The sequence below is a fragment of the Hyaena hyaena genome, unplaced genomic scaffold, assembly GCF_003009895.1.
Source record: "Hyaena hyaena isolate Hyena2069 unplaced genomic scaffold, ASM300989v1 scaffold_567, whole genome shotgun sequence".
NCBI classification, from domain to species: domain Eukaryota; kingdom Metazoa; phylum Chordata; class Mammalia; order Carnivora; family Hyaenidae; genus Hyaena; species Hyaena hyaena.
The window spans coordinates 263761-287647 of record NW_024081200.1 but is presented as its reverse complement, the minus strand read 5'-3'; the positions used below and the strand labels follow the sequence as shown (position 1 = coordinate 287647).

Below are 23887 nucleotides of genomic sequence, written 5' to 3'. Positions count from 1 at the left end.
CCTGGGTATCTATGTGCTACACAGGCTTTAATATTAAAGGCATTCTTTCATCAATAAAGTGAAACTTGAGAAAAAGTCATATTTTGAAGTATCATAGCACAGCTTGTACTATGTGTAAAGTTTATTGTCACAGCAATTCTTCATAGAAAAAAATTCTTAAATGTAAGGTTGTCAATCTGCACTTTTTTGAGTATTGTAGTCGCTGAGAATTAGCAGTTAACAATGCGAAAGAACTCTTAAAAGCACTGACTTTTTACACTTCATTCTAACAAAACAATTTGCTATTTACTTATTTTACAGTTAATCTCCATGCTAAATCTGAAAGTATGCTCTCAATAACAACTGTAATAAAAGAATGTTGAGATAATGACACAAGATGTTAAAAGCAAGGAAAATGCTCATTTGAGGATATAATCTCTTTCACATATATGAGCTTTAAGTAGAAATGAAGTAGGAGAAATATTCCACAAAGTTACCCAGAGAATTCCTATAGAACAAAAAACTTATCAAAAGGTGTAGAAAGCCTTCCAAGATTCCAATCCTTGTTGATAAAGCCTTTCTAATATGAGATATTTTGCTCTATAAAATTATGTGCCAATAAACTTTGTAAGCAAAAGCTCCTTACCATCTTTAATTAATGAAAATTTAAAGAAGAATCATAAGACTTAGTTTTGTTGGTGGAAGTGTTTGGATTGTTGGTAAAGCTGAGATCATACTGAATGTTCAGCAAACCCGTTTATGTTCCCAAATGTCCCGTGCAATTAGGTTGGGCTATGTGACTGACTTTGGGTCAGTGGATAAGGTATTATCTTTCAAAATCCTCAACAAGCTTTCTTCCCTCCCTGTCTAGTACAGAGTGTCTGGTGGGGAACTCCAGGCCTCTAGAAGAAGATGGGAGAGCCACTACTGCGTCCCTGAGTGACTGAATGGAACAAAAACTCACCCCCATTCTTTTCCCGACCCACACTAGAATGTGACATAAAGGAGTAATGAATCTTTTGTTTTTTTTAAGCGTGAAGCCCAACATGGGGCTTGAACATACAACCCTGAGATCAAGACCTGAACAGAGATCAAGAGTCAGATGCTTACTTGACTGAGCCACCCACGCACCCCAAAGGAATAAGAAATCTTTATAGTATTAAGCCACTGAAACTTGGAAAGACTAGAAGGTTACTCATTCATTAATTTACCTGTTTCTCATATATTATAAATAATAAGAATGACAGGGATAAAAATAAAATTGGGTACTTTGGAGGAGGGAAAAGATGGCCATTGTATTGGATCTAAATATTAGATTAGGAATAGTTTTTACGAACCACAGTTCACCCTTGAACAACGCAGATTTGAACTACACGGGTCTACTTATATGTGGGGTTTTTTTGGGTTTTTTTTGATAACGACAGTACAGTGCTATAAATGTATTTTCTCTTCCTTATGATTTTAACATTTTCTTTTCTCTAGCTTACTTATTATAAGAATAGAGTACATATAATACATACAAAATGTGTTAATTGGCTTTATGATATCAGTAACGCATCCATCCTATCAACAGTAGAGTATTTAGTCAAGTTTTAGGAGAGTCGAAAGTTACACGCAGATTTGTGACTGCACTGGGGTTGGTGCTCCTGATCCCTGCCATTGTTCATGAGCTCAAGTATTTTGCAATTGGTCCCTGCCAAACTCTTATTCCCCAGTCATATGCTGAATTTATATCAGCTTATTATGATATTAATATTAGTGATAAATACTTAAAGCATTAGCTACCATTCATTTCTTACCATACTCTGAACATAGTCCTTGGCATTTTATATGAATTATCTCTTTTAATATCAAAGTAACCATATAAGGGAGTTTTGATAATATACTCATTTTGCAGAGGAAATTGATGTCCGTGAAAGTTAAGATGATCTCATGGCTAGTCATTTGTGAAGCAGCATTCAAAAGGTCTTTTTGACCCCCTGGATACCCTATTAACATACAATATTGCATTGAGGGTAATATTTGATTTCAAACAATTACTGTTTGAGCAATAATTTACTTCAACTACTTTCCTACCCACAAATAGAATCATATAGTTGCATGTTAATTTTGTACATCACAGAAAAGGTGGACAGGAAGAGTGGACCTTAGCAAATATATCATAATCCTAGATCTGCTCCTCACAGTGAAAATCTTACACCCTGATTTTACCAACATGCTAAAAAGTCAATCCATCTATTAAGAGTAGAGACACAGTAATCATTAATGTTTTGACCCATAAATCAAATTATTCATTTATGATGAATGATTTAAATGAAAAAAAAAAAACTTCACCAAAGGCTTGGGATATTGTAATTACTCACTTAAAGTTAACTGCCATTATAAATGATATATATGAAATTCATGTGGTTAACATATATCGTTGGAGCAGAGATTCATTGGAAGCACAATAATAGAATATTGATTAAAAAACATGGACTCAAGAATGAAGATATTTTTGTAGATATAATGTTTAATAGCATCAAGTATAAATAGCCTGATACTCATTCACAGTATGAATGGCCTTGTCTTTAGGAGTAAGGTTCTATGGAATTAAGTGTCAGTCCCTCATCTCTGAACCATATTTGGATAGGCTTTGCCCATATTGTTTCTGACTTTTCTATTATCTGATTTCATGGCTAAAATTCTTCCTGTGGATATGTCAATACCTTCAATTAGTTTATGTCAAACCCTGCTGCACAAGAATTTATGTGTACTTTTAAGAGAATTTTGCACATCCTTTGTACTGATCTATTTTGTGTTCATCTTGAAATTCAACCATCCAAAGGCAACCTCTTCTGGGGTCCTTTATTTCAATTTTTTTTTCCAATACCTCTCTCATAATAGTCTATAAAAATGTTTTTAAATGACAAGAATTGAAAGAATTCATTCCAGAATAAGACAATGCTCACCAAAAACTCCTACCTATTTATGAGAAATTAGTGAGGGGAAATAACAGCATCTGTTCTCTTTTGCTTTCACATAGTGTAGAAGCAGTGTAGACACAGGATTCAGTCAATCATCTTAACACACAACTTGATTGCTGCAGTAAAGCTCTCCAAACTCCTCCTACAGGAGACACCATGTGTCTCCTTATAATGGTACCAAACCCCATGCTAAACTAGAACTGTTATTCTGGAAGGAAGTATGGCCCAGAATTCATCAAAACCACCATACAATGTCAGGGAAAGGTGGTGCTATGCCAGCTGCTCCCCGTCAGTGAAAAACTAAGCTAGTTCAGGCCTTATGCTGCCACCATGCCATGCACTTCAAGAGCAAAGTCTAGTGCCACCATCCTGTTCCTTTTTCCAACTAGGCAAATGCCAAGAAGGGCACTTTCCCCCACACAAGTATGTGGGAGGTAGTAAATGCAATAAGAGTTAATTAACCCACAGGGTGCTTCAAGACTGGAATGATTCAGTCACAGAGAAACCATTTTTATTCCTTTACTGTTGTTTCTTTTTTATCTGTGAGCTGGGGGTAAGAAGAGGACCAACAATTCAGACATGGGAAAGATCTGGATGAACTTAGGAACTATTCTATTACTTTAGAGTCTGGGGACTACTGTAGAAAGAAGTATTCCAAAAACAAAAACCAAGGAAAGTGCTGAAGCAGCTTTCTCTGGAAATGCCTGGATTCAACGACTTGTCTTTGAGTTTGAGAGCACATATCTGGAAAGCTCAGATTGACAACAGCACACTGATGAGTAGATCTCCTTTGATGTGAAATGGACCGTCAACTTCAATAGTACTGACCGATGAGAAATCTCTGAAAAAAACAACATGCAAAGGACAAGAAAATCAGTGATCAATACAGAAAAGGCAAACCTTCTTAATAGTAAGAGATACATAGACAAAGGTAAAAATGAAGTTACAAAAGCAAAAACAATTTTAAATGATAGTAATACCAAGTTTGTAGTTTTTTAAAGTGTTATGGTGTTACAGTATGTTGTTACATTTACCAAATTTTATTTTTATTAGAACTAATTTAATTGATAATAAAATGAGAGAAATTCCATTAAAGTAAGCATCATCTATGGTGTCATTAAAAGTTTGGTAAGATCTGAATACTCAAAAGTATTTTAGTAAAGTAAAAAAAAACTATGAAAAATTGTTATGTATAATTGAGCATATGCAAAGTTACCCTCCCCAAAAATTATGAATAAAGAAATTTAAAGAATTTAAAAGAGGGACACCTGGGTGGCTCAGTCGGTTAAACGTCCAACTTCAGCTCAGGTCATGATCTCACAGTCTGTGGGTTCGAGCCATGCGTCAGGCTCTGTGTTGACAGCTCAGAGCCTGGAGCCTGCTTAGGATTCTGTGTCTCCTCTCTCTCTGCTCCTCCCCCACTCACTCTCTGTGTCTGTCTCTCAAAATAAAATAAAGACATAAAAAAATTTTTTTAAAAAGTATTTAAAAGTAAAAAGTCAAGAATAATTTTTCAAAAAAAATGTGACAGATCCTAAAATTCTAATTATCTTACTCTACTTTTAGCAACTGTAAAAGATAAGACACAGCATATAAAACTCACCAACTATCATGGTTTCACTTGATTCTTCTTAACAGTTTCCTATGGTCAGCAACAAGCTGAACCATATTAGTGGAGAGAAATCAGAAGAAACATAAAACTGTAAAAGAAAAAAAAAACCATACACTCCAAAGAAGAAGCTAAAAAATCTAAGAAAACACCCAAAATAAGAGCTAATTACAGTCTGTCAGAACTAATGAATGAAAAAAAATCCAAAGCTGAATGAAAGCTTTATTACATCTCTATAACTACTGAATAATAGCTTGAGGTACTTATATAAAAGCTGGGGGGTTTTTGTATGACTTTAGGTTTATGTTTCTTTTTCCCAACACTATGGCTTAACAGTATATGCATAATAAATAAACAATGGACCATTAAGCTTTTCTTAAGACTCTTAACAATTATTTCCAAGAAAGAATCTCAAACTCTAACCATGGAAAAAGGTTTCATTTTTAGAATAATGTTAGTCCTATGTAACTAGACTCCAAGAGGCAGGATCTGACTTAAAAAGTCATTATCAATAGTCTCTACTTTAATCAAGTAACTGCATATTTGATCCATGGTTTCCTTTTCTTTTTTTTAAATGGATTTACTTATTTTGAGAGAGAGAGAATGCACATGCTCAGGAGTGGGGAAGGGCAGAGAGAGAGGAAGAGAGAGGATCCCAAGCAGACTCCAAACACAAACTGTGAGATCATGGCCTGAGCCAAGAGTCAGACGCTTAACCAACTGAGCCACCCAGGTGTCTCTCAGGTTCCTTTTTCTAAAAATGGGATATCAAAAAGAATAAAGTACCAGCCATACTTACAATCTTTTCTTCAACTGTATGGAGAACATGGTGCCCATCTATAATTCACTATTTGAAAGGGGCATTTGGTTTGTCTTGCCTACAACAATTAAATGAGGCAATACCCAAAAATGGAAGCCCATTCGAACTTTCGCATTTTCAATCAGCAAAAGAAGGTGCTCAGATCTTGTGAATTACCTGTCTTGTTTCATAGGCGGCACCTGTATTGCTGCTACACATCTGTGGAAGCACAATATCAGCCAACTGTTAATCAAGGATCACTTCCCTTCAAAGTGACTGATGATCGACTGTTCAAACAGCTTATAAAAATAACTTCTCCTTCGAAAAGGTGCTTCAGGGTTTTCAGGCACATCTCACCATTCCTGCTAGCTTAATGCATGTTTGAAAGTTAATTTCTCATTAATATTTAAAGAAGAAATGGCTTCAGAACAAATTTTAAATGATCCATTACATTTAGAAATAAAATATTATTGGCATTATTTTCATCTTGATTACAACGAATAATAATGTCCAAGATTGGCTTTTAAAACTGTTAATGAGCCCTGGCAATGTGAAAAAGATATGGATTAGGTAGATGTAATGAGATATGATTAAAGGGTGCAGGCACTGAAGGGTGTTGGAGAAATTCTTTTCTGAAAGAGTATAATTAGTGTCTGATAAAAGTACTTAGTAGATAAGATTTTTGAAGAAGAAAGGTTACGATAAACACATACTTTATGACAAACCTGCTTAATTTTTCCCCTTGGTTCCCTTACATACTCAATATTATGTTGAAGTTTCATACATAAATAATGTTTGTCAAATACTTCATGCAATTCTACCAGACAATTAGAATGTTTTAATTGCCAGACACGGAGAGCAGAAAATGTGTTGAAACATCTTATTCCATTTTCAGTGTACATTTCTTTGTTGATTTATGTAATGTAGCTAATAATATGCAACCTACCCTAGTTTTAAACAAACAAATGAACTTCTAAAAAGCAGGCTTTCCATAAGTTGCTAAGCAACTCCAAAGGCACATTTTATCAATTTAATAAGTAACATTTAGATGACAAATCCTTAAGGAAGATTTCTAACTCTGTTTTATAAAAAGTAAAAAACCCAAGCAGGTACCCTTCTGATTTTCCTATTTCTAAGGGCTCAGGGCTAGACAGAGGCACTGCCATTTTCAGAGGTACATTTGACTCACTAAACAAATTATTTTGTCATTTGAAATTCTTATCTAATAGAAGTTAGCTTCTGGGACTCATTGTGCAGCTTTTTGGAGTTAGAGCTCCTGGTTCATTCCCATAACAGACTGTTTCTCAACCTCAGCCCTCTTGACATTTGCTAGGGGGGGGGGGGGGGGGGCCTCTCCCATGCTTCCTAAGAGGGTTACCAATATTTAGCCCTGGCGTCTAGTTACCCATGCCAGTAGTGGCCCCCTAATTGTTAAAACTAAAAATTTCTTCAGACATTGCCAAATGTGCCTGGGGGGTGGGGGTGTCAAAATCGCACCCAACTGAGACAGTTGAGAACCACTACAGCTGAATAATGAATAAATACGCTGTGAGAAAGATATCTTAAGCTTAACTGGTGATGAAGACACGGTGATATTAGTTTCCATCAGTCATCACCTAATATCTCCTAGAACGACCAACAATGAAGAATAAAGGGGTAAGACTGATTTCAGGGATACTGTGGCTCTTGTTCCATTCAAGGCTCATTATGGACTTTATCATTTCAATGTAATTTCCACTGTACAAAAACTGGCGAGAAGGACATAGCCATAGCTCTGTCTCTCTAGTAATATCCCATTCTAGAACTGCATTAAAATCTTTTCCCCTACTTATTCTCCCTGAATTTTCACTATACTCAGATGGCGGCTAGAATCATTCTAAATATAAATCTCAATTTTAAGAATGCCACCCTCTGCTCCTAGGGCCACAATAGGTCTCTATCACTTCTATTCCTAAACACAAACTCTTCTGCATAGCCTTTAAGGTTTCCTACAAATTACCGCCGAACTCCATCTTACCAAGTCTCTTTCTTATTCTCCATGTATACCACCTTTACCCCCTCAAATGCAAACAGCTTGCATATACTAATCTTCCTATGTAACACAAAAGGGACAAATTTATTGCCGCCATGACTGTTTTCCTAATTAATCCTTCCTTAATTTCTTATAAGTATCATATCTGTTAGAAGAATGACAAGACCGAAAGCTAATATGTGAGGCAATTGTTTACTGAACGTCTTCAATATGCCAGACACTGAATACTGCACAGTAGCTATTTCTATCAATTTATGTTCACATTATTTATGCTCAACTAGATTGTAAGTTCCCAGAGGATAAGAACAGGTCTTGTTTGTATCCCTTTGATGCCTCTTTATAATGATGCTAATAAATACACTTTAAATTTGATTAGCAATTATAACCTTTCAAATTACTTTCATGGTTATTAACGTATTGATTATATATTTTCACTACTTTATACTCAATGAAAGTGGGACATTAAATACTCGAGGGACTAGTCTATGGGATACACAACTGGTGCTCAGTAGAACATGCATTTAGTATATGCTGACTGACTGAATGCAGTCTCACAACTTCACAACCAGAACATTCCTCTCTTGTTTCTAAAGTTCTTATGGCATTTAAAAACAAATGTTACTGTAAAGAACAACTGCAGTTCGGTGATGCAGGAGACACAACATAGAAGTGAATTAAGATTTTCAAGGGTTAAACTATGACACAGCAGGAAAGCAAAAGAGAAATTACCTAGCTACTGCCTCAAATTGGGTAGGAGATTAACTTCACCGGCACCTGGGTAGCTCAGTCAGTGAAGCAACTCTTGGTTTCAGCTTAGGTTATGATCTCCCGGTTCATGAGTTGAAGCCCCTCATTGGGCTCTGTTCTGATAGCGCCGGGCCTGCTTGGGATTCTCTCTCTCCCCTCTCTTTCTCTGCCCCTCCCCTGCTCACGCTCACTTCATTGCTCGTTCGCTCTCTCTCGCAAAAATAAATAAACTTAAAAAGAATAAAGAGATTAACTTCATAAGACTTTTGACCTCTCACCACAAAAAGTAAAACTTTAAAAGAAAGCAAAATAGAAAGAGCCGCAGAAGGGTTGATAAGCCCCCAAATTCTAAAAGTCACAGCATTTTAACATCATACATATGACTAAGTCCAAGAAAAGATTTTCAACAACTCAAGAGATTTCCTTCATTCCAAAATGTCTGTAAAAAACATTTGTCTATCAAGCTCTCAACTGACTTCAACAAAACAGCACAAAGTCAGAGATCAGCTGATTTCTGAAGATAGGAGCTAAGCACCATGTGCCCAAAGAAACTGTGTATTTACTCAACAATTCTTTCAACATTTATTGCAAGCCTACTAAGTACAGACACTTAGTAGGCACTGGGGTGAAAAAAAAAATGCCTAAGTCTTAGTTGCTAATCTGAATTTGTCCAGAGAACTCAGAATGGGGTAGGTGATCTGAAAAAGATGGCTATCTTCAATGGGCCTTTTCTTTGAACCTCTGGCCCTCCTCCTCTGCACTCCCCACCTCCTGCTAGGTTTAAGGAAGCAATGCAATGAAAGGAAATTCAGAATAAAGAGAAAGGAAGCCTGCAGGTGAGGGCCCCAGCAGCTACAGAAATGTAGACAGGACGGCCCTCTACAGATGCCTCAGCCACGTGACTCGGCGGAAGTGCCCGGGAAGCGGAGGTTCAGGCCCCCCCCAAACAGGGGGACCGGAAGTGCAGGCTGTGGTGTGCGCGGGAGAAATGGCCTTAAGCAGGGTTTGACCCTAGAACCGGGGACGTTCGAGGCCGCTCAGGGGTTTCTCCGACCACAAGGCCCCATCACATCCTAGATGTCTTTCTGCAAATGGGGATTTTTGAGCTTTTCCGAAGAGGTTCCTAAAATGTGGCTGTAACCTTGACGTGAGTTGTGCAGCGAATGGGGCCGCGCGCCCCTCCCAGCGTTCTTCTGGCCGACTCTGCGCCCCGCACCTCCGTACTGGGAGGGGGATGGGCGCGAGGCCTCGAGTCACGCGAGCGGCGTGGGGGGAAGCTGACCTGCCTGGCGCTTGCCGAGCGGCGCCCCCTTCCTGAGAGCGGAAGACTGAAGTGGGAGGCGGGACGCGGTGCCGGCGGACCGGTGGTTAGAAAGCAGGCACTCTGGGGCTCTGGGGCTCCGACGGGGACCCTGAAAATGCGTGGGAGGGGCGGGGGCGGGGCTCCGTTCTCCCCGCCCTGCTTCCCCGCGGCCCGGCCGGGAGCGCGGGGGCTGGCGGTGACCCGGGCCGGAGCGCTCGGGCTCCGCGGACGTCCGGGCTCGGGCGGCGCCGTGCGGGCGGCTGAGGGAGCCTGGGGCGGGGGCCGCGGGGAGTGAGGGCCCCACGGGGCTCTTTTCAAATTAAATCGTTAAGAATGACGTTGGCTCCAGGAGTTTTATTCAGAGGGCAGAAAAGAAGGTGGAAACTCTAGCGTCTCAGTAGGTCACCCCCAGTCCTCGGATGAATTCCGAAGCTCTCGGCGTGGCCTGCCAATGCGAGAGCGGGAGGGAAGACAGCACCTGTCGTTTGCTCTGTCTCAAGCTCTCCCTGTCCAACTGCCTTTCTCTCCCCCTGGACCGAATCGCCCCCGCCCCTATCTGCACCCCACGCAGTTCGTTGAACCATCTCGGGAGTCCCTTATAGATTCTGCAAAACGACCACAGTGTCCCACTTGACTTCATCTCAGCATTAGGCGACTTACATCAGAATAGGCTGGCCAGAGAGTTTCTTGCTCGTCTTAATATAATTAAGATGCACCAGTACTGTTTGTTCCCAAAGGCTGGAGAGGGAAAATGTTTCGACTTGGCGCTGAAGGTGAACAGATCTTCACAACTTGGGTTATAAGATCACTTTTAAGCTCTCCTCAACCCAGTTTCACTTGAGAATTCAGTCGTGAGGGGAAATGGCTTTTGAGATGAACGTTTTGGTAAACGCATGACTCCTCACTGTACTCTGATTGTCCAAAGGTGGAATGGAAGCTCTAATTTCTAAAGGCCTAGGGACCCAGGGGAGCCCTATCCCCCCCCTTCCCTGCACTTCTTGCACCCTAGCATCCTGGAAATGGGCAGAAACTCTGGGATCTGTGGCCACAGAACTGAGGACCTTAACCAGTTATGGTTGTTGAAAGGGGGAGGAGGGATGGAGGAGAGAAATGGAAAGGAGAAAAAAAAATAACATTTGTGTTCATTTACACATTTCCTGTGCGGAACAAAAAAGTCCCACCATCAGCAAAAGAAGTCTCTTCCTCCAAAATAGCAGCCAAAGAGGGAAAATTAGAATATGCATAAATTCCTTCATTTTCATTCGCACAGAGCATGATTTCCGGCAGATTTGTATTTAAACTGCTCGATTAATCCCAATTTCTGAACAGCATTTTACTTAGCATCTTCCCAAAACTCACCTAAAGAGTACTGCTCTCTTCCACCACCCTGTTGTGAATCTTCCCTCTTCCCTGTTCTCCAGCTGTCAACAAGAATCTCATTGATAAGACCATACCTTTATTTTGCCTATTGTTTTCTTTTCAAAACCGGACTGATGCATTGGACCACACTTTAATACAAACTGGCTGCTGTCTGTGAGCCCTAACTGCAGATGAGAGCCTAGTGGAAAGGATATGTTTTTGAAGTGTGTACCTGAAAGAGGCTAATCATGATAGGACCAATGGACTTTTGCAGCTTCCCTCAGGGCGTGGAATCCTTTCCTGTTCTACATAGGTCATATCCTTTCACCATTAGCAATAGTTAGGATGCTTGGACATGTCCTCCCCCAAACCTCCCTCTCCTGCTTCTCTCCGTATTTAAGGAGCATGATAGACAATCACAACCCCCTTCAAAGGAATATTACTCTTCATAAATATTCAAAGTGTGTCAGTCCATTAAATCCCCCCACAGCCCATTTCTAAAATATTTGCTTTGCCACTTGTGCAACAGATCTGGCTGTATCTGCCTTGAAAAGTTCTTTGTTGGAAACAAAAAATGTTAGCATCATTTGAAACCATTCCTTTCAAAATATCATCAGCTGACTTGGGCTTATCTCTCCTGTCTTTGAAATTGTATATATTTCTTTTATTTAATAGTAGGATGTTAATGTTTAAAGAATGAAGTGACTACGTCTTGGTTTATTGAAAACCTATATAGATCGTAACTCCATCCATCCCTAAATTCCTTATTCTTGTACACTCCGAGACAGAAAGAAACCTTTATTTGCTTCTTAATACACTCTAAGCAGAATACAGTGGTTCTGGCTTTCCTTCGTTGTTTACAGATCAGAAATAAACCTCAATTATTGGTGGCTAAGAAGTTATAAATGCTAATAGTTGGTTAGTTCTTGGTTTCTATAAAAAATGAACATACATATTTGAGGTACATCCCATATGGTATATATAAAGTGTATACACTTTTATATATACATTTAAATATCTGGTTTATGTTAAAGACTTTTTAAGATATCGCAATATAGAAGCCTATTTTGTTAAATAAGTGCATAAAGTGAGTGCGTGCAAATGTCTGCATGACTTTTACTACTCTGAAATAACTGCTTTTATTGTATTTTTACTTCCAGATATTCCCATTATAAAAGTATTAACTTAGTTTCTTTTAGTTAGGCATGTCTCCAATGACTCAGAAGCTTTCAGTTATATACAATTAAAACCAAAGTGTTTCAAAATAAATTCTTAAAAGCCATACTTTGGGGGTGTATATAACAGGATTGAGGGCACGTTTACTGGAAACACTGATTTCTTTTAATTTTCTTACTGAAACAAATAAAACTTGTCTTTGAATCACAGGAAATTTTCAAATAAAAAGCCCAATACCTAAGACTATTTTCCTTAAAATATGACTTGAATTAGAATTGGATTTTCTTTGGAAAGTTCCAGTTTGATTTCAAGTTGCAGAACTGTACTTCTGGAATAGTTGGAGTGAACTTAGCAGTTACTAGTTAGGATTAGTGCACGAAGAAAGCCTGGGGTACCACTGAAGAGCAGAGCGATATACACTTGCAGCCAAAGTCGCCCTATTCCCCTTGCAGGGTGAGCACCCTCCCAGTGAATTTATTCCTCGAAATGAAAGCCCCTCATTCATTGCCGATTTTTAGTGAAATAGTATTCTCATGAACTGGAATATGTTCATACTTTTTAAAATGAAAGGACTAGACAGAAATGGAAAAGGATTGTTCAGCCTCCCTGCTGTGAAGGGTGAGGAGATAGATGCACCCAGTACTACCAGCAGGGAAGCCAGCCCTTCGTTTTCTTTACCCTCTCTTCCTTCAACTACTGTTTGGTTTAGTTATGCACTGTGCATAAATGTGAGGTTGAAGACAATATCTAAAGAAAAAAGTTTTCTAGAGGACAAAACTGGCTATTGATAGTTATGCTTTTCTTCTGTAATTTGTTTTTTTAATAAGGCATGCAGATCTTGTTCTCTCATACATTTTCAGGGCTACATTAACTTGCAGGAAAACAGAACAAAGCAAAAACATGTAACAACCACCCTTCCTTGCTCCCAAACTGTTCTTCTATAACTAAGATCCGATTCCATTTGGCCTTAGCTGCTGTGCTGTTAAGGAATTTCTCTCTCATTCTCTGCTCTTCTATCCTATAACCTACCTTTCATCTCCTAACCAGCTTTCTTTCCCCTCCACAAATGAAGGCAATTATCAAATAACCTGCTTTAACCCCCAACATCTGCCTGACAAACACGGAGTCTCACTCCCTCCCCACCTGATTTTTATTTTCTTTCATTTCTTTTTCTTTCCTTTTCTTTCTTTCTTTCTTTTTTTTTTTTTTTTTTTTTTTTTGAGGTTGGAGGAGAAACTGGGGCTTAGGAGATGGGGAGAACGTTGGGCTGAGAGGAGAGTTAGATTCCTGCAGGTAAAAAGTCACTGGCAGATTCTTTACAGCCTAGACTCAGGAACTGGTGGCTGTTCTTGCCCGTAGAACAGTGAACCTTGGCAGGTTTACAATTGGCAAAAGCACCTCTACCTCTTCCGTGGGAGAGATGGCCTTAGCTTTACTAGCTGGATCACCACTAGTTACTAACATCTTCAACCTGGTCTCCTTTCACTTCTACTCCCCTCACTTTATTGCCCCCTTTCTGTCCCTTCATCTTTAAAGGAGTCTAAAGAGTTCTTTAGGGGGACCTAATTCCTAATTTTTGTGTCTTGCCCCTTGGGCTGAGTTCCTCAGGGCAAGTATTCTCTTTAGATTCAAAGGAACCTCAGTTACTCTGTCCTTCTCAAATTCCTCAGCTCTGTAAACGTGACTCCCCAATATGACAACTTGCCCATTCATCAGCAGAGCTCTAGCCAGAAGGTACCAGGTCTTTCTACCCAAGAATCCCTTCAAATGTCTGCCTCTGTTCCCAGTCTCCATCCCAGACTGATTTACTTGGGAATGGTGTCCAAGGAAGACATGCCTGTAGTAACGAAGAGGAATGGGTACAAAAGTACTTAGGGCTATTAAAAAGACCTACCATATTAGACCAAGGGAGTCTTTATTAGAACACTGGAGTTGGGCCGGATTGGATCATCCATCTAACCAGTGAAACAAGAAATCAGAGGAATGCCCCACTGCAGCCATGAAACACAATTCAGACTGAAATGGATCCCATCTTCATCCTGTCGACCAGAGAAATTATTTTAAAATTGTTTCCGCTATTATTGTTTGCATTATTATTAACATTTTATTTCTGTCATTATTGCTGCAGTGTATGTTATTTTATTTTTGTTGTTGTTGCAGCTATTATACTATTCAACAGAAGTTTAGAAAGATTAGTCAGATTAATTAGTTTATTGGTAATTTAAAGCTGAAAACTGGTAATTAAGCCAAAAAACTAAAAATGATCAGGGATGATTCATAGCAATGTAGGATTTGGGAGGAAGAGAATCTAAATTTTGGATATAAAATTTGGCAGCTGTGAAATAAACAGGACTTGGGGATCAGAAATATGATAATTGAAATAGTCTTAGTCACTCAACCTCTCCCCCCTCCTCCAAATTCAGCTCAGATCATTCCATGATTTGCTTGATAGAGGAAAAATACTATATTTGCTTTTGTTGACAGAGAACAAAGACCCCAGGCTTATTCTTCATGTGATTTGCATTTGCACATGGATTTCCTTGCTTAGGACCATCCAAATACCTAAGCTCACTCCCCTCCAAGTTTACCTCTCTTTGCTCCTGTTATGCACCTCACTGAAGAGGGTGCATCATATAAGACAGGTATACAATTTCAGCCCTCTCCACAGACAGATTCCATGGAATATAAATTCAATAATGCAATTCTCTCCACAACAAGCTCTCTGCTCTCTTTCAAATATAATTAATGTTTTGATAGTGTAGTTCTTTAACTACATATATACACACAAAAACAGACGCACCCTCTAGCTTCGCCGTTTGTGCATTTAAAACAGAAATGGATGTGGCTCTTTCAGTGACTCCTAAAATTCCTCAACTCAGCCAGCCCACAGAGAAGAAATCTGTTTAGGTAATAACTGCACAGTCTGTTGTGTGCCTAGAAATATTTAAAACAATAAAAAATGCAAGCCCCTAGTTTTTGATAGTCATTTTTTGTCAAATTTCCTAGAAAATACAGGATATTCTGAATTGATATTCTGATACAGACATTCTCTAGATAACAGTCAAAATCAACAAAAACACTATCCTAGCTACTGGTTGTCTTTTCCAAGTTTTGATGATGAAATTACCTTCTATTTTATCAACTGGCGTGAAGTTAACACAGGTATATAAAAACTAGCAACTATAATGGGCAAAACTACAGTAACTTTCATACAAATTGCTTATTCCATGCAACACCTCAGTTACATGTTTTAGGTGGATTATTTCATTTAATTGCCATCAGTTGTATATTAACATATTCATATGTGAAATAGATGGTCAGAAAGAAAGGTATGTATGTAGATGACAACATGGCTAGTAGGAGTTAAGTGAGCAAATGCTGCTGAACTTCCATACTCAAGTGTACCGTATACCTAACATTTCACTTCTGCAAGCTGATTACAATTATAAGAGGACACATAACCTTTCAGACTGTAGGACATGACATATTTTCAGTCTTTAATAAGGAAGAATACATAATCCATAATACTTAACCCAATGAAAATACAAACCTTAATCTCCCTATATTGTTAATGAATTGAAGAAGCTAGTTATTTGGAACTAATACACTGATTTCCAAGCATCTTGTCCATTTTGTTTGACTCGTGAATGTATACCAGGTGCTGTCAGGGGAAGCATTTTACACATTTCTCTTCACAACATTTTTAAAGGGGATATGCAAAAGGGATTTCTTTTACATCTTTTGAGGTTTAACTTTCATACTTTTCATGCAGTATTTGGTGTTTGAAATTGTGAAAGAAGATAAAAGAATCAACAAGGAAGGGAGAACATGTGGCTGATTCCAAGTAGTCCTTTTAACTATATGGGAAAAACAAAAATATTTCCCCAGTGCAGTTGTGCAAAGAAAGGGAAGAGTGTGTGATCCCTCAAGAGCTCACTTGTGCTTTTTGTTATTGTTTTAGATGGTGGCCCATCAGGCTTCCTTTCCCATTACTTTCCTCCAAACTGTCTTCCTTGAGAACATAAATGTGGAAACTACTTATCCCTTCATTCTCTCATAGGGAGAGAATATATAAACAGCAAATATTTTAGTTATATATTCAATAGAAAAAAAGTTTTTACAGGTTCAGAGAGTCAGTCCTGGTACAGAACCAAATTACCAATCCCAGTTGGTTAGATAACAGTTAATTTGAAATTTCCATGTAGTGAGCAATACGGTTTTTTATATATATGTAACATTTTTTACAGTATTGATCAGCATGATACGTGAGCTATCAAAAAGAAATCCTCCCTCAGACTTTTTATATTCGTTCTGCTTTCTTCTTCATTTTCCCTTTCGGTTTATTTTTGAAGCAGTGACAGGACTGCTTCTCTGACTCTCAAATGAGGTTTCCTTTGGCTCAGGTTAATATTAAAGAAGATCACATACACGGTTGGAAAATATTGTTATTTTTCTTTAATGGGGAAAATTGGACTCCCGCGTGTCAGATCTGTGGTTTTCCGAAGGGTAATGGAAATGGTACTGACATCACTTTGCACTTTAACAATCGGATTTGGTCAGGGTACAAGTTGTTTGTTTAACCCGACAGCTCGGTGGACTCCGTCGCACGCTTTGCACACTCATTAAAACGATTATTCACGACCTGTCGAGTGTTTTCGGGTTCATTCACAGGAAAGGCTTGGAGCAAGCGAGAGCAATTCAAGTCAACACTGTCCACTACCCCGTGCACGTGAGGACGAGCCGGTGCGTGCGTAAAGAGACGGAGGGAGGGGTGGGTGAGCACGCCTTAGCTCTAAGTCCTGTTCATCCGATGCTCTGGAATCTCAATCTCGAAAGAATGCCAAGAGTGCTTGGTCTTAAAAGGCTATGTCGCCGTGTTAACTTCAAGGGCTTGGCACAGGACAGAAAAATAAAATAAACCAAATAAACAAACTCAAATCGCTCTCTCCACTCCTCCTTTCAACCTTCTGCAAAGCTTGAGGTCCCCAGGCTCGCCCACCTTCTGCCTGCAGCTGCCGGACTGCCAGGCTCCACCTCTCACATCTCCGAAGCTGAGGATATGTAGTTTCAGGAAAATTCACCAGGGTGAAGAAGAGATTAATTCCCTTTCCATCTCCCAAGGCCCTTTCGTTCTCAAGAAAGAACTCGGTTACTTTTACTCTCTATATTCCTCTCAAATACTGAAGGGGGTGGCAGGAGTGGGGGGGTGGGGGTGCAAGAGATGAAGAATATGACTGTTAACCATATTTGTTGGGTATATTCCAAATTAATAGGAAAGAAAGATTCATCGTCCAGATTGCAAGCAAAATCCTATAAAACGAGAAGTAGCCCTCGATAAATAAGGCTACTCCTCCCCCCCCCACTTTCCAAGTCATCTTTCAACATTTTGTGAAGATGAGTATAAGAACAAACAATAATGCATCTCAATCTCCTACAATTGTCTTGTACCTACAAAAGACACACCCCGTAGTCTTCAGTTGTTTATTTGCTCAAATGAGACCTGATATATAACCTTCACATGAGCTATTAGTTCAAGAATGTCTATCTTCCTAAGGTATAATCGTACCTATACCCTAAATGATAGAATACATGAGAGTATATATGCATTTAATATCTACTGAAGAACGCTATGATATCAGGAGTAACCGCCCCAATAACTTAAAGTTAACAGATATTTTTAAACAGTACCATTTCTATATTCAAATCCCGCTGCTCCTTGACTTTTCATCTACATCCATAGTAAACCCAGGATGAGAAAAACCTTATTGTTATGCGAAAACCAAGTCATGCCAACAGAAAAAAAGACAAGGCTCATTCATCGGTTTCACTCTATCATATCTGACACCATAAAATCATCTGTTTTTCTATTTTACTGAAACATACCAATACAGTATGTGAAGAGAAGAATGGAAGTTTTCTAGTAGCATGAGGTTTTAATCAGAAACATGTTTCTCATTGCTAAAAAGCTGGTACGAATAAGGAATTTTGTAAACTCTTTGTGTTGCCATAATTCACTATCAAGTTTACTTAAAATCGATCTGTCAAATGTGTTTCCTATGTAAGCTGTTTCATTAAAACCAACCTGCAAAAATAATCAAGAGGCAGATGCTGAAATATGTAAGTAAATAAGTGAAAGTCTCTGCATAAGTAAACACAAATCAATGCAGTAATAGACAACACTATCGATGTAGGAATGATCGATTTTAGTCTTCTAACCAGCAATCAGAGCCTGCAATGTATAATTAAAAATAAAAATTTCAACTCTACGACTATTACTATTACTACTACTACCACTACTACTATTACTATTACTACTCCTGGGGGAAAAAATAAATAAATAAACAAGTCCTGCTGCCAGTTCTATCCGATCCCACTTGATTCCATCTAGAGTATTTCTGAAGGTGTGGAAGAAGTACTTCACTTTCTCTAAGAAACCTTTGTCAAAACTTAAAACTACATTATTAATGATAAAAGTATCAAATAGGAAAATGATTTCCTTTTTCTTGTTCTGAATTTTTCAACCTTTATAACAGCCTCTTGCTATTCTTGCAGCATGTTTTAATAGGAAAAACGCAATAGTGCTTATTATTTTAAAAGTGCTTGTTTTCCCAACTACTGTGATACTTTTGGGTTTAAAGATTCTTTGGGCCTTTTGTTAAAACAAATAAGAAAAATGTAGTTTCCTCAATATACCCTGAGGTTCTCACACCTATGCTTACATATATAAGCAATCCGACACAAGAAAGGGGGAAAAGCATCTGCGTTATTCCAAAATTGTATCATACAATGACTGCAAAACAGTGTCTGACTCAAAGAAATAAATATGCCTTGGATTTCTAGAAATTCACATCTAGAACGGCTCACATTTTGCTTAATGCTAAATTTCCTTTTTGAGACTATCCTTGGAGGGCAGAATTCATTTAGATTAGCAAGAACCAGTGTATGATGATTTTGAGTATTTAGGTTCTATAGAGTAATGAAAATACGACGTTCATATTTTTCTCTTAATCAACAAAGATGCTTATTTACATTCATTCTTGAATTAGTGTTGTCCTTTTAGAGCACAGGCCTTTAAAAGAATTTCTTAGTTATGAAATTCAGCTCCTTTGAAAGTGATTTTTCTTACATAATAGCACCTAAATATGGGTTTTGATTATATTACTATGTGATCAAGGATTCTCTGACTCCTTTCCTTCCCATCCAGGGGCAACCAGACCCAAATGGAAAATATCATCAGTTATTGTTTAGGGCTAATTTAACAGATAATTTAACTTCAAACAACAATGATCAGGTCATTAAATTTCAGAGCATGAGAAAATGAAAGAGCTGAGAAACAACTCTCTCTAACTCCACTACAGTTTTTGGTCTTTCTGCCCAATCAATGGAGTCAACAACGTCTTGCCATACGCAGGGGCCTGACGTGGGGTAAGATATGTTTGCACCTTCAACGCACTCTGATTCAAAGAACGAGACACTAACGGGAGCAAAAAGGGGGAAATAAAACGGAAAAAGACAACCCCAATTCAGGGAGTGCTAGCTGTGTAGGAAAATTCAACCTAAGACGAAAATGAATGCCCAAACATCACTGGCCACGGAACACTTTCTTTCATTCGGACACACATCTCCAAATCTCGCAACGTGCCAAGTGCTTTCCTCCCGTGCAGCTTTTCTGCAAGGCCAAGGACCAGGCAGAGGGCTATCGGTGTTAAGCAACTGACCCCCCCCCCAAGGACATAGGGCGTTTTAGCTCCCTTCCCACCCCCACAGCCATAATTTTGAGAGTTAGTTGATATTATTTTAAATGCCTTTTGTAATCACAACAATTTCGAGATTTCTGCCTACCTCGAGTTTTGACAGAGGGCTAGGTGGGGATGGCGTTAAAGCGTCGACATTGGGTCTTAGGGGGTTGGGGGGCAGTCAGGAGTGGACGAGCTCTATTAGCCTGTCCTTTTCATCCCGCCCTCTTTCCAAGGCTGAAGATCACCGTCTGAGAATCTTCCTCACACTTGGGATGCTCTCTGCCCGCCCAAACCCCTGCCTCCCTCTCTGCATCCCAGGGCCACTCTTAGTGTTAAGGGAACTCCTATAACCAAGACCAGCTCTTTTCCTTTAAGAACCCTTCACCTTGGACCACAGGCTCGGACCGAAGGGAAAATGGGGTAGAAAGCGAAATAGAATAGAAGCAGAGAGTGGAGAAGAGAAAAGATGTCTATTACAGAGAAAACAGTTGTATCAACTAGTAGATAAGTGCTGAGATCTGAAACCGCACCAGGTAAACAAAAAGAAACAACTTTCGGGGAGGGGGAGAGGGGGTGGGGGGCGGAGGGACGAGAATAAAGAGAGAAAAGGTGGGGACGCGCGCCAGCCACGGCTGAGGAGTGCGGTCGCCGGCACCGGCCGGGGTGAGCCGCCAGCCTCGAGCTCTCCGTGTCCTGGGCAAGAGCGCCCTCACCTTGCTGCTCTCCCCGCTCAGCGCCGGGCTTCCCTCGGCCGGAGCCTCCCGCCCGCGCCCGGCCGCCGGCGCCGCGCCGACTCCGCAGCCACAGCGCTTTCTTCTCCATTCCCAGGCCCGGGACGACCGCGCCGCCGCGCCCTCGTCCAGCGCCGGCCGGGCGTCGCGGAGGCGCGGCGCAGGCGCCTAGGGCGCCGCTGCGAGGGCCCCAGACCCGCGGCGCGCGAAGCCGGCGCGCTCGCGGGCACTCTCGGGACAGCCAGGCTCTCGAGCCTACGCGGCCGTCTCCTAAGTGTGCATTAAGAATCAATTATTCGCCTGAGATTCCCAAAGCCGGGAACTGGGATATTCCCAGCAGGGACGCAGTCAAGCCCAGAACGGTGCTCTTTTCCTGAGTCCTCCGAACGCGCGGAGGGGAAGCCTCCCAACCCCGTCCCGCCGCTCGGTACCTGGAGCAGTTCCGCTAAATCCCGCGGGGACCCTCGCCTGACCCAGGCCCAGGAGCTGGGGGCGGAGGGGCAGATCTGGGAGAGCTTGGCAAAGTTAGTGTGAAATTAGCGGGAGGAGGGGCGATCTACCAAAAAAAAAAAAAAAAAAAAAAAAAGGGAGGGGGGAGAGAAGGAGAAGAAAAAAGAACTTTAGAATTAGGCAACTCCTTGGCTTTGGAGCAAAGAGCTTTGTCTCAAATAGGGAGAACAAATATCTGTGAGTTTGAACGTTAAGAAAGGTCCGTTGAGGTATTCTCGAAGCTGCGGCAAGACTCAGAAGTCCTATTTCCATGATTTGAATTATTCTGCACTTTGAGACCTATTTCACTCTCCCATACCGCTCCCTCCCTCCCTCTCTATAAATTCGTCTCGTTTTCTCTTCATCCCTCTTTGCCGCGTCTTCATCCTCTTTACTTAGGGATCCTTGGTGACTTTCTGCCGACGTGGAAAAATCATGCATTCTCTCAGCTACTTCTGTTGATAGCGCGCCCGCGAAGTAAATTTTTCAAAAAAAAAAAAAAAAAAAAGGAGGAGCATTTTAGCCCCAGACCTCAAAGTCGCGGTTTAAGCGTTTGTCAAAAGCAATCTGGCAAAGCTCTCCTCCCTCAGAAAAGCACTTGCACTTACCAGTCTTGGGGTAAGAGTGTCCCAGTCCTTACATCTTTTTCTTCAGCATCCTTCGGCCAACACCAGGCAGTCTTAGGTTAAGGGGGAAAAAAAAATAGAAATCGGAAGGGAGAAAAGAGACTCACACACAGCACAACATCATATATTCCCCGGAGCAACCTTGGCCTACATCCTCAGGACAAGCTCTGGGCGAACTGACCGCTAGAGTGGGAAAAAGGTCGGTTTGGGGGCCAAAAACTAAGAGGTGGATTATTTTAACTGCTAGTGGTTGGGGGGGGGGAGGCCCTAGAGGGAGGGTAGAGAAAGGGGGGATGATTGGAATGAGAACATGTAAAAGAAAAACACGAAAAAGTAAAAAAAATCTAGAATGAAAGAGCCTTTGAACTCTTACAGGTAGGTAGTTCTTAGGAAGAATGCAGACGTGTGTACGCGCTAAAGGAAAATCTAGATGACCCCTATTCTTTCCATATCTCCAGGATCTGGCCTCAATTGGCTTCAAGTAGGAAAAAAAAAAAAAAAAAAGAGGGGAGAATTTTAATTGAAGTTTCACCTACCCTGCTTGTTGGAATGGCTGCACAGATTTTCACGTTGGAGAGTTCCATCTGTCTGGCAGAAGCGGCAGTGGTGTCGGGGGCAGGTTATCTGGTGAAGTAGGAATGTACAGGAACCCCGCCCTCTAGGCACAGTTATACAACCCCAGCAACCCGTCTCAGCCAGCTCTAAAACCTCTAATGATCTTCACCTTCACCCTTTGTTAGCCTATTTCTCCAACAGGCACTTAGTTCCAAACGCAAGTAGCCACTTCGGCTATTTATAAAATTAATTTCTCAAAAGCAAAATTATTTCAACACAAGCAAATTCCTCAACAATGTTGCAGGAAACACACTTTTTAAAAACCACATTTATATATTTAGAGCTCTAAATATATATTCGATTTACCCACCTATTTGGGCGAAATATCCACCAACTTAAATATATACAATTATACGAATACACTGCATGGCTCATTTTCTTTTTGTGTCTCTACACTTGACTTTATGCAAGTCATATAAACCACGTAAAATCTTCCATGGCTATAAAGATACTTGTATTGAATCTTGTTAGTTCTGCACTTCATGTTCACTTGATTTCCAATTTTGTAACAAGCTGAAGAAACATATTTGGAAGAATTCTCTCCTTGCTCTAGTTTAAATCATTTTCTCAATGTTTTATATATCAATGATTTGTATTAACTTTATACCAGATGAATTCAAGCAAAATACTTAAAACTTGGAGACACACTGCAATTTGGGAATTTGAGTTTTAAGTTATGATCATTTTCAGTTCCAAAATCTCAAAAAGAGCAACCTCCATCTCATTAAGAATAATTGTAAGTATTAAAGAAAAGCTTCAAAAAGTTTTGAAGTGTTTTTTTGGCATACGCTAATCTTAACTGGTAAAGGTTGGTGACAACAAACATCAACAGTGTTACAACCAATTTGTTGCAAAAAAAATCTATTAAATGGCATGCTAGAATATTGTATGCTTTTGTAAAAGATAACTTGAGAGATGATAGGACAGACTGAGATAAATGAAATGTTCATACTGGGCTTCAGGAGGCCTTCACAAATTTCTCTCTCTGAATATCCCCCTCCCTATTTTGTATGCGTATTCAACAAGCTATTCTTACTTCTAGTCAGATCCATTATATATGTAACTTAGAGATGTATCCAAATAGAACTTCCACTCTGGTCCCTAGCTCCTATGAGTTCAAAGAAGTCAATTTTATGCTTGACCTCAAAATAAAAAGTTTGCCACTGAAATTCTATTTCTCAATCATGCAAATGAACACTTATCACAAATAAGTATACTATTTAATATGGCCAGAAAAGAAAAAAAAAAAAAAACCACCCCAAACTCGTGGAACAACTCTTTCATGTCTATGTCCCTTTGCCTCAATGGAAGAATTCAACTTTCTTTTTAACTTTTGATAGGCAAAAGACTATTTCTTCTGTGCCAGTACATTCTCATTCCACAAATAAAATCCACGGTAAAAGCAAACAATACATCATCACCTTTTTCAGTCTAAACACATGCTTTTCTTTGAGCTGTTTTGGTTCCCACAAATATGTAATGGGGATTTCCCTTGCCTAACCTCATTCATTTGGACTCTACTACTATTTTTAATATCAGTCATAAATTTGGTTTCTAAAACAATTTATTTGTGGAAATTTCTTTCATGCTTCATTCTGAAGAACGGTTACATTTCAAGAAAGTTGGACCTCTGGTGAAACTGCTCTCATATTAAGAAGATAAAATCATGTCCAGTCTGCTTTAAGGAGATAATTAAACTAGCTGTCTTGGTCTATTT

The 23887-nt window shown here is 39.8% G+C and overlaps 1 long non-coding RNA gene across 1 annotated transcript; it reads right to left on the bottom strand.

The window, feature by feature from the left end:
• Window positions 1–2915: 2915 nt before the first annotated feature.
• LOC120248134 lies at window positions 2916–22177 on the bottom strand. Its single transcript, XR_005532501.1, has 4 exons — window positions 22092–22177; window positions 21538–21608; window positions 13865–14009; window positions 2916–3786 (listed from the first exon to the last, which is right to left on the bottom strand). It is a non-coding gene; the product is annotated as an uncharacterized LOC120248134 (long non-coding RNA).
• Between the last annotated feature and the right edge of the window lie 1710 nt (window positions 22178–23887).